Consider the following 12,030-nt stretch of genomic DNA (forward strand, 5'->3'; position numbering starts at 1 on the left):
GCTACACTCCCAAATCCAAGGGCAAGCCAGCCATGGGACTGCTTCAAAGGGCAGTGGAGCATCGTCGGTCCCCAGAGCAGAGGTGTCCGTTCCCTGACTCCACAACTGTGACTCCCAGCTCTGGAACCTTGGTCTCTGGCCAGATGGCCCATATCCCTGGCACTGCGCTCGCAGTCCCCCGCATCGAGGCACCAGTCTCTCAATTCCTGGTACAGACCCACCTCCCACCAGTCGATGCCCCGACATAGGTCTCCGTCCCCTAGATGGTCTTCAACACATCAGTCTCTGCCAGTGCGAGACCGCTTGCTGCCACAGCACTGGTCCCTGTTGCCCTGGCACCGTTCCCCAATGAGGCATTGGTCACCGACTTCCAGGCACTGGTCCCCCGCTCCTAGAGTGAGCCTCCAGATGCAAGCCTCCTCAGCCCCACCTTGGTCCCTGGAAAGTGATTGGTCTGAGTGGGAGTTTAGCCCCTCACCAAGGAAGCACCGATCTCTTTTGGCTCCGGAGACCAGCGCAGCACTGGCTCTGGCTGTATGGCAGCAGGGCCAATGGCCCTGTTGGAACCCGTGGGGCATGCTAATGATGCTGGTGTCATATTCATACAACTCCTTGGCCGCTTCGGACAAGCAACTGCTGGTATCGGGCTTGGAACACAGCGCAGACTCCAACATGGGGTTGGAGGATCAGGTGCCAATGTCAAGGGAAAATGCCCCAGCTCCTTCCCCCATGGTGCTGTTATCGTCTGAGGCCCCTCACATGCCAGCCCTACTGATGACTTCAAAGAGCACCAAGCTCTGCTTCAAAGAGTGGCTTCTAACCAGGGCTTGGAGGCCGAGGAACTGGCAGAACAATCAGACACCCTTTTTGACATGCTAACAGCGGCAACCCCAGCACGGCTTGGACTGCTGGTCCATGAGGGTGTTCTAAAGATGGCTAAGGTACTGTGGCAAACCCCTTCATCCATTCCACTCACCTCCAAACAGGCCAGAAAGAAATATTATGCCCCTGCTAAGGGGTTTGAATATCTCTACACCTACCCACCCCCCAGGTTGGTGCTTGTATCGGTGGCCAATGAAAGGGGCAGGCAGGGTCAGGTGAGTGCCATGCCTAAAAATAAGAATGTCAAGGGATTGGATCTTTTTGGAAGAAAAATGTATTAGACGGCTAGTCTCCAGTTTAAGGTGTCCAACAACCAGGTCCTGTTGGGGAGGTATAACTTTAATCTGTGGGACTCCCTCAGCAAGTTTAAGGATGCTTTTGCCACAGGACCTTGGCCAGGAGTTTGTGACCATCCTGGAAGAGGGCAAGGGGGTGGCTAGGGGCTCCCACCAGATGGCCTGGGATGCAGCCAATTCAGCTTCAAGAGTCGTTGCCTCTACTATGGTAATGAGGCACAGTTCCTGGCTTCAATCCTCAGGTTTATTCCAGGAGATGCAGTCCTCCATTCAAGACCTTCCATTTGAAGGCAAGGGGCTCTTCTTGGAGCAAATGGATGACAGACTGCATGGTCTCAAAGACTCCCAAGCCACTCTGTGCCCGCTGGGCCTCCACACACTACAGGCATCAAGAAAGCAGTTCTGTCCTCTTCTGCCACCCAGGTCCTGGAGGCCTCCTCAGCAAAGTGCCTTCAAAGTTGCCTCTCTTCCTCCCATTCACCTGCCCAGCCCAGCCCTGTGAGACACCAAGGGGGCCTGAGACAGGCATTTTGAGGGTGCGCACAAGGACAGTGCCCCAGTCAGACTCCAGGATCCACCATCCAATTCTTATCTCAACCATCTGTGTCCCTTCCAGTCGGCATGGTCACAAATAACCTCAGACTGTTGGGTGCTCAGTATAATATCTTTGGGCTACACCCTGCAGTTCTCAACTCCCTCCTCCCTCCCACTCCCCCTTCCCCTTCCCTCTTTCGGGACTCTTCTCACAAGCAACTCCTTGTTCAGGAGGTGGAAAACCTTCTAGGAATGGGGGCAGTGGAGGAGATGCCTCAAGACTTGAGGGGGGAAAGGATTTTACTCCCACTATTTCCTAATCCTGAAAGGGGGCTTAAGACCCATTTTGGACCTGCAGCATCTCAACAGATATCTCAAGACCATGCAACATGATCTCCCTAGCCTCCAACATCCCCTCCCTGGATCTAGGAAATTGGTACACCACCTTTGATTTGAAGGATGCATACTTTCATATTTCTATCTTGCCAGGGCACAGATGATTCCTCCATTTTGTGGTGGGTCAGCGCCATTTCCAATGTATGGTGCTACCTTCGGCCTCTCATCGACCCTGAGAGTATTTACAAAGGGTATGGCACCAGTGGCCACTTACCTGAGGCATTGAGGCATTCAGGTCTATCTATATCTCAACAACTGGATCATCAAGGGAAAATCTTGGGACCAGGTGCAAAGGAGCCTCAGTCTGGTACGGTCCACCTGTCCTGAGCTGGGTCTGTTGATAAATGAAAAGAAATCAACCCTGACCCCAGTGAGGTGTATAGAGTTCATAGGAGCGATACTCGACTCCACACAAGCCAGAGCTTTCCTCTCGGAAGGCCGTTTCCAAGCTATAGCCGACCTGATAGCTCATGTGATGGCCTACCCTCTCACCACTACGTCCATGTGCCGAAAGCCCTTGAGCCACATAGCAGCGTGCACTTACGTGGTGCGCATGCGCAGCTTCATTTCCGGCCCCTGCAAGTATGGTTGATGTCCGTCTACATCCCCAACAGACATGTTCTGGACCGGGTAGTCATGGTACCAAGTCACATCTGGTCATCCCTGAAGTGGTGGTCAGACCCTGACTTAGTCTTAGAGAGAGTTCCCTTTGCGACCCCGTCCCCATCGGCCACTCAAGGCTCCGATGCTTCAGATCTGGGTCGGGGAGCCCACCTCTGTGATCTCAGCAAGGTTGTTGGTCGCGGGACAATTGATACCTCCACATAAACGTCAGAGAGCTCAGAACGGTTCGCTTGGCCTGCCAGGCTTTCCTGCATCACCTGAAGGGCAAGGTGGTCCAAACCTGACGGACAATGCTGTGGCAATGTTTTAGAGTAACTCCTCACTTAACGTTGTAATTATGTTCCTGAAAAATGCAACTTTTTGTACACATCAATGATGATTGTGAAGCTTGGTTGAGATGGTGAAGTCAGAGGGTGGGATATTTCTCAGGGAATCCCTTATTACTAAATGATGAACTAGCACTGGCTGAGCCCTCAAGGATTAACCCATTGTTGTTAATGTAGCCTCACACTCTTCAAGGCAGCACGAATGGAGGGAAGGGAGACAGCATGGCAGACAGAGACAGACACACACACCCTGTGTGAGAGAGAGAGAGATGCGCATTGCCCCTTTTAAGTACGCTGACCCCACTCTAAGTACACTGCCTTTTTAAGTAGATCAGCAAGTTGAGACAGAAGCTGCTGCAAGTAAGCTCTCTCCATCCTGAGCCCTGTCGTGTCCCCAACCTGCTCTGTGGAGATGGGGTAAGTGGGGTGCAGGAGGGAGGGGGACACCTTGACATTAGCCCCCCCACTTTTCTCCCTCCCTGCACAGGAAGCAGGAGGCTCCCGGGAGCAGCTCCAAGGCAGAGGGCAGGAGCAGCACATGGCAGTGGGGGAGGGACAGCTGAACTGCTGAATTGATAGTCTGCTGGGTGGCTGTGGCACAGGAAACTTAGAAGAGTGGGGAGCTGATGTGGGGGCTGCCAGTCCACCCTCCAAGCCCCCACCAGCTAGCTCCAATGGGCTGCTCTTTCTGCAAGCAGTGGACAAAGCAGGCAGCTGCCAAATGACGTTATAAGGGAGCATTGTGCAATTTTAAACAAGCATGTTCTCTAATTGATCAGCAACGTAACAGCGAAGCAACATTAAGCGAGATGACTTTAAGTGAAGGTTTCCTGAGAAAACTACAATGCATTGGTGACCTTCCAGAAAAACCCCATCGTAGCCACCATGGATGTAGAGGCTCTCTACACAAAGATCACACACACAGATGGAATACAAGCTGTCAGGAACAGTATCACTGATGATGCCACAGCACAACTGGTTGCTGAGCTCTGTGACTTTATCCTCACACACAACTATTTCAAATTTGATGACAATATATACTTCCAGACCAGTGGCACTGCTATGGGCAGCCACATGGCCCCACAATATGCCAACATTTTTATGACTGACCTAGAACAACGCTTCCTCGGCTCTCGTCCACTCACGCCCCTTCTCTACCTACGCTACATTGATGACATCTTCATCATCTGGACCCAGGGAAGGGAGACTCTGGAAAAATTCCACCACAATTTCAACAGCTTCCACCCCACCATCAACCTCAGCCTGGACCAATCTACACGAGAGGTTGACTTCCTAGACACCACGGTGCAAATAAGTGATGGTCACATTAACACCACCCTATACCGAAAACCCATTGACCGCTATGCCTACCTTCATGCCTCCAGCTTCCATCCCGGACACACCACAGGATCCATTGTCTACAGCCAAGCACTGAGGAACAACCGCATCTGATCAAACCCCTCAGACAGAGACCAACACCTACAAAATCTTCACCAAGCATTCTCAAAACTATGGTACCCGCACAAGGAAATAAGGAAACAGATCAACAGAGCCAGACGTGTACCCAGAAGCCTCCTACTGCAAGACAAGCCCAAGAAAGAAACCAACAGAACTCCACTGGCCATCACCTACAGTCCCCAGCTAAAATCTCTCCAACGCATCATCAGTGATGTACAACCCATCCTGGACAATGATCCCTCACTTTGGGTGGGAGGCCAGTCCTTGCCCACAGACAACCCGCCAACCTGAAGCATATTCTCACCAGTAACTACACACCACACCATAGTAACTCTAGCTCAGGAACCAATCCATGCAACAAACCTCGATTCCAGCTCTGCCCACATATCTACACCAGCGACACCATCACAGGACCTAACCAGATCAGCCACACCATCACCAGTTCATTCACCTGCACGTCCACCAATGTAATATACACCATCATATGCCAGTATTGCCCCTCTGTTATGTACATCAGCCAAACTGGACAGTCCCTACGTAAAAGGATAAATGGACACAAGTCAGATATTAGGGATGGCAATATACAAAAACCTGTAGGAGAACACTTCAGTCTCCCTGGACACACAATAGCAGATTTAAAGGTAGCCATCCTGCAGCAAAAAAACTTCAGGACCAGACTTCAAAGAGAAACTGCTGAGCTTCAGTTCATCTGCAAATTTGTAACACTATCAGCTCAGGATTAAACAAAGACTGTAAATGGCTAGCCAACTACAAAAGCAGTTTCTCCTCCCTTAGTGTTCACACCTCAACTGCTAGAAGAGGGCCTCATCCTCCCTGATTGAACTAACCTTGTTATCTCTAGACTGATTCTTGCCTGCATATTTATACCTGCCTCTGGAAATTTCCACCTCATGTGTCTGATGAAGGGGCATTCACCCACAAAAGTTTATGCTCCAATACATCTGTTAGTCTGTAAGGGCCACAGGACTCTTTGTCACTTTTTAATGGTTATGATGGCCTTGTTGCTGCATGGCAGAATGCAGAAGAACAGGCATGCTTGGCCTGCGTTCAACAGGTCCTCATGGGTAGCAGAAAGCCCTGGAAACAGTTCACACGTTGGGCTTCGGACCAGGGTTTCCGGCCTGACCAGGCCTCTCTCCAGTTTATCCTACACTATCTTCTTCACCACAAGCTCCAGGGCCTGTCTTTCTCAACAATCAAGGTCTGCTTGGCAGCTATTTCAGCCTTCCACCCTCCAACACAAGGCAGTTTGATCTTTGAACATGACATGGGGGTTCGGTTTCTGAAAAGCCTGGAGCGGTTCTACCCTCAAGTCCACGACCTGTCCCACCTTGGGACCTGAACGTCATGCTGTCTAGGCTCACAGGTCCACCCTTTGAGCCATTAGTTTCTTGTTCCCTTCTGCTGCTCTCGTGGAAGGTCTCCTTTCTGGTGGTTGTAACGTCAGCCTGCAGGGTCTCCGAAATTAGAGTTCTCACTTCGGAACCACTCTATACAGTGTTCTATAAGGATAAAGTTCAACTGCGACTAAACCCAGCATTCTTGCCCAAGTTAGTTTCACAGTTTCATATGAACCAGGAAACACATTTACCGGTTTTCTTCCCAAAACCTCATAAGTCAGATGAGGAGTGCAGACTACACTCTCTTGATGTTACAAGAGCGCTGGCTTTTTATATTGGAAAGGACTAAACCATTCCGAAAGTCAACACAGCTCTTTTTTGCAGTAGCAAACAGAATGAAGTGCCTCCCTATGTCTACAGAGAGGATTTCATCACGGATCACTGCCTGCATCAAGTTTTGCTGTGAGCTGACAAAGGTACCCTCTATGGTGACTGTAACTGCTTATTCTGCTACAGTGCAAGCCTCTTTAGCAGCCTTCTTGGCCCGGGTGCCGATTTGAGATATCTGCAGGGTCGCTACTTGACATGAACAAACACTCAAAGAAGAAAAAATGGTTACCTGCCTTTAGTAACTGTTCTTCGAGATGTGTTGCTCATGTCCATTCCATTAACTGCCCTCCTACCCCTCTGTTGCAGTTATCGGCAAGAAGGAACTGAGGGGCCATAGGGACGGTGGTGCCGCATATACCAGCACATGAGCACGGCACTCCAAAGGACCCCAGAGCTGGCCCTACAGATACCACTAAGGCAAAAAATTCCGACAACTGGGCACGTGGGCACACACACACCTAGCATGGAATGGACATAAGCAACACATCTCTAAGAACAACAGTTGCGAAAGGTAGATAACCGTTTTTTACCTGGAAGTAGCAAATTGCACTTTTTAATGCACTTTATAAACCTTTAAGCTGAGGAAGCAATAGAAGCATCAGCTGTAATTCAAGGAGCTATTGGAGTGGAAAATATGGGCACATCTTGTGGTCATTCAACAAAATTAGCCATTTTCCTTTCTATGCAAGTCAAAAACATGCCTCCACAGGTGTACAAAACAAGTCATCTGGCTGTTTTAAATGTATATAAGAAAATAATAGACCTTTTTGATAATCTTTTAATAGCACGGGAGTTTGTTCAAAAATATGATTAATGACATGCTACTTTGGAAATGTCTAACTAGGTATCAGATGATTGATGTAATACATTGTATCATTTGCGGATTAGTGCAGTTTTTGGTTTGCATTCTTTCTGCATCAATATAATCTATTGAAATAACATCCTGAATGGCTAGCTACATTCAATTTGCATTTTTTTAATAAACAAGCAACCCTACCTATACTATACTTGTAGGCCTGTGCAGTGCAAGGTAGGTCTGATATACTTCAAATGCAGAACACAAAAAACCCTTCCTGTAGACCTATAAAATATTAGATTGTATATTTTTGGCATTTACTGCGACTGCTGTCTGATGCCTTTGTGAAACTGAGATGTAAATAGTATTTTTTACATTTTAAGAATGAACCATTTAGTCAAGTATGAGGCATATTAAAGAACTAAGGAGATTTTATAATATATAACTTTTATTTTTCTTTGTGTAGTATAATCCAGTCTGGAAAACTGGCAGCAATTTTGCTACCATTCATCCCCTCCATCTCTCCAACTTTGATTTTGTGGTTGTGCTTATCACATTGTCTTTTGGAAGCATGTCACTAGTCACTTAGGAATATGAATATTTGGATCAAAACTTTGTAAGGAGTCATAGCCACAGACAACTCTGAGATACTTTGATCACTGAGGCAGTAAAACAAGAACTCAATTCCTGTTCCTTCATCTACTGTAACTTTGACCATTCTTTATTATGTTTTATTGTTTCTAGGTACTATACTTATACAGGCCCTCATCATCATAGTATCTAATTATCTTGTTTTGTTTTATTAGTTAAAGTTTATTTTATTAGTAGTTAGTTTTAATTAATATTATCGCAGTTGTGTGAGCCTAATGACACTTCAGTGAATCTCTGGTTCTATGCTATGGCCTGTCACCATTTTTTATTTGTCTGCTATATCCCTCAGCTAGCCTTTTGTTCAGGATTGTGGTATTTTTGGACCAACAGAAGAAATCAGATCATTTTTGTTATGGGAAAAAATGTTGGTCTCTGACCAATCTACGTGCTGCCTAACATGTCTGGATGAGGGATGCCTGCCCAGCTGATGCCTGATGTATCAAAATGTTATGCCTTCAATATGGAAAGATGAATTTTCACTTTTCTCATCTTCGAAGTGGCATTAAAGGCATCTAACTCTGACTCCGAAGGACAGAGAGTCTTTACCTTGTTTGTACTCAGCTTCCTAAGTGGATATTAAAGGATGGAGCCAAAGTTTGTTCATATCTGAATATTATAAGAAACTGTAAAGATTGATTAACCCAGTGAGTTCAGGATCTTGGGTCTGCTCAAAAGAGAGGAAAGCAAAGAAGAAAAGAAAGAGACCAAGCTTCTTTTCTTCCTGTTTCTACTCTTAGAATGACAAGAATCGTGGATCTGGTGGGGTGGTTGGCTGGTGCCGAAAGTCCTCCTAGATTCAAATGATTTCAGCAATTATGATGTTTTGTGTCAAATACTTCAGATTCAAAGGTGACTGTAGTCCCGGAGCCAGGATCCATCCTTGGCACAAAATGAATGCAGTGAGTTGAGAAACTTGAATCATGTCTGTTCCCTGGAAAGGATCTGGCTCTCTCTTCCTGGGTTTCCACTCCACCGTAGTAGGTAGCCTTTGCCCATTAAATCTTTTGAGTTTTCTCTGCCCAGGAAATTGAACTCTGATAGAAGCTGTTGATTCCTTGTTCTCTTGTAGTAGGCCTCACTGCATTCTAGGATGGTATTTGGTTTCACTGGAAATAATCTCATCTCAGGCACAACTAAAGTGTGTGCTGAGATTGTGCATACTGTTGGATCTTGGGCCTCTGACATTAGAGAATTTTGAATCCTTCTTGGCTATTACCTTTCAAGATGTTATCCTCTCCCCCAACCCTCCAAAGTTTCCAGGAAAGAAGCTCCGCAGCTTCAGAAGATGTGCACATGCCAGGAAGAGATCAGTCGCAAATGAGCACAAATGCTGCATCTTCTGACTTGGAGTGAATCATGACATACCTGAGAGTCAGATCTGCCTCAAGATGTTAACCAGAGTCTTCAAGCTTGGGAATATCTCAGAAACTTCCTAGAAGTACCTCTGAGACACTTCTTTAAACCAAATCTGCAGTTACCCCAGAGTTTCTGCTTTGTCAGGGTAGGGAATACTAAATTCAACACAGAGATTCTTGGTGGAATCTTGGTGGAACTGGCATCAACACTTGGTAGAGCGGTGTCCTTACCTACCCACCCCTGTCAGCACACCGTGGAGGTTTGCAGTGAATTACTTACAGGTGCCTGAGATGGACTTGTTCTCTTTTTAGAAGCCCATCACAGGGACCCTGGGCTCTGACTTCCCTTAAAGAGGTCAACTACCATGTTACAAAAGCATGTTCTTGAAGATGAGTACTGATATGGAGGATACTAAAGTGAAGTATGCGTCTAGTGTAGAGGAACAGGAAGGCAATGACTCTGCTTTAGGTGACATGACATATCCCAATTTTTTAAAAAGCTAGCAACATCAATAATTCCTGTGCCAAAATCCTAAAAGACCAAGATTAAAATGTATAACAAAAATAAATGACTAGCCTAAGGTCTTGCACTAAGTTAACGGCAAAGGGAGGATTAGAACTTGGAAATTCTTGGCTTCAAGTCCTATACTCTGTCCACTAGACCATCCATATAAAAAATCTGCCTAAATACAACACATCAACTGTGGTTTATCTGTTTGTACATTCTTTCATCTCATAATATAACAAGTAGTGTTTTGTATGATTTATAGTATATCTAGTATAATAATTTGATTCCACCTGACCAGGACAGTAATAGTGATGATGAAATGCTAAGGGAAATTAGAGAGGCTATCAAAATTAAGAACCCAATAATAGTGGGGGATTTCAATTATCCCCATATTGACTGGGAACATTTCACTTCAGGACGAAATGCAGAGATAAAATTTCTCGATACTTTAAATGACTGCTTCATGGAGCAGCTGGTACGGGAACCCACAAGGGGAGAGGCGACTCTAGATTTAATCCTGAGTGGAGCGCAGGAGCTGGTCCAAGAGGTAACTATAGCAGGACCACTTGGAAATAGTGACCATAATACAATAGCATTCAACATCCCTGTGGTGGGAAGAACATCTCAACTGCCCAACACTGTGGCCTTTAATTTCAAAAGGGGGAACCATACAAAAATGAGGGGGTTAGTTAGACAAAAGTTAAAAGGTACAGTGACTAAAGTGAAATCCCTGCAAGTTGCGTGGGCCCTTTTTAAAGACACCATAATAGAGGCCCAACTTCAATGTATACCCCAAATTAAGAAAAACAGTAAAGAACTAAAAAAGAGCCACCGTGGCTTAACAACCATGTAAAAGAAGCAGAGAGAGATAAAAAGACTTTAAAAGTGGAAGTCAAATCCCAGTGAGGCAAATAGAAAGGAGCACAAACACTGCCAACTTAAGTGCAAGAGTGTAATAAGAAAAGCCAAAGAGGAGTTTGAAGAACAGCTAGCCAAAAACTCCAAAGGTAATAACAAAATGTTTTTTAAGTACATCAGAAGCAGGAAACCCGCTAAACAACCCCTTGACGATGAAAATACAAAAGGAGCTCTAAAAGATGATCAATTCATTGCGGAGAAACTAATTGGATTCTTTGCTTCAGTCTTCACGGCTGAGGATGTTAGGAGATTCCCAAACCTGAGCTGGCTTTTGTAGGTGACAAATCTGAGGAACTGTCACAGATTGAAGTGTCACTAGAGGAGGTTTTGGAATTAATTGATAAACTCAACATTAACAAGTCACCGGGACCAGATGGCATTCACCCAAGAGTTCTGAAAGAACTCAAATGTGAAGATGGAACTATTAACCAAGGTTTGTAACCTGTCCTTTAAATCGGCTTCGGTACCCAATGACTGGAAGTTAGCTAATGTAACACCAATATTTAAAAAGGGCTCTAGGGGTGATCCTGGCAATTACAGACCGGTAAGTCTAACGTCGGTACCGGGCAAATTAGTTGAAACAATAGTAAAGAATAAAATTGTCAGACACATAGAAAAACATAAACTCTTGAGCAATAGTCAACATGGTTTCTGTAAAGGGAAATCGTGTCTTACTAATCTATTAGAGTTCTTTGAAGGGGTCAACAAACATGTGGACAAGGGGATCCGTGGACATAGTGTACTTAGATTTCCAGAAAGCCTTTGACAAGGTCCCTCACCAAAGGCTCTTACGTAAATTAAGCTGTCATGGGATAAAAGGAAAGGTCCTTTCATGGATTGAGAACTGGTTAAAGGACAGGGAACAAAGGGTAGGAATTAATGGTAAATTCTCAGAATGGAGAGGGGTAACTAGTGGTGTTCCCCAAGGGTCAGTCCTAGGACCAATCCTATTCAATTTTTTCATAAATGATCTGGAGAAAGGGGTAAACAGTGAGATGGCAAAGTTTGCAGATGATACTAAACTACTCAAGATAGTTAAGACCAAAGCAGATTGTGAAGAACTTCAAAAAGATCTCACAAAACTAAGTGATTGGGCAACAAAATGGCAAATGAAATTTAATGTGGATAAATGTAAAGTAATGCACATTGGAAAAAATAACCCCAACTATACATACAACATGATGGGGGCTAATTTAGCTACAACGAGCCAGGAAAAAGATCTTGGAGTTATCGTGGATAGTTCTCTAAAGATGTCCACGCAGTGTGCAGAGGCGGTCAAAAAAGCAAACAGGATGTTAGGAATCATTAAAAAGGGGATAGAGAATAAGACTGTGAATATATTATTGCCCTTATATAAATCCATGGTACGCCCACATCTCGAATACTGTGTACAGATGTGGTCTCCTCACCTCAAAAAAGATATTCTAGCACTAGAAAAGATTCAGAAAAGGGCAACTAAAATTATTAGGGGTTTAGAGAGGATCCCATATGAGGAAAGATTAAAGAGGCTAGGACTCTTCAGTTTGGAAAAGAGG

At 45.4% G+C, this 12,030-nt stretch overlaps 1 protein-coding gene across 3 annotated transcripts in view; it reads left to right on the plus strand.

Moving 5' to 3' along the window:
* Positions 1–12,030, plus strand: part of EML5 (EMAP like 5) — a 327,745-nt gene that overhangs the window by 177,313 nt on the left and 138,402 nt on the right. The gene's annotated exons all lie outside the window — the stretch shown is intronic.

The sequence above is a fragment of the Mauremys reevesii genome, linkage group 4 (genome assembly GCF_016161935.1).
Source record: "Mauremys reevesii isolate NIE-2019 linkage group 4, ASM1616193v1, whole genome shotgun sequence".
NCBI lineage: Eukaryota > Metazoa > Chordata > Testudines > Geoemydidae > Mauremys > Mauremys reevesii.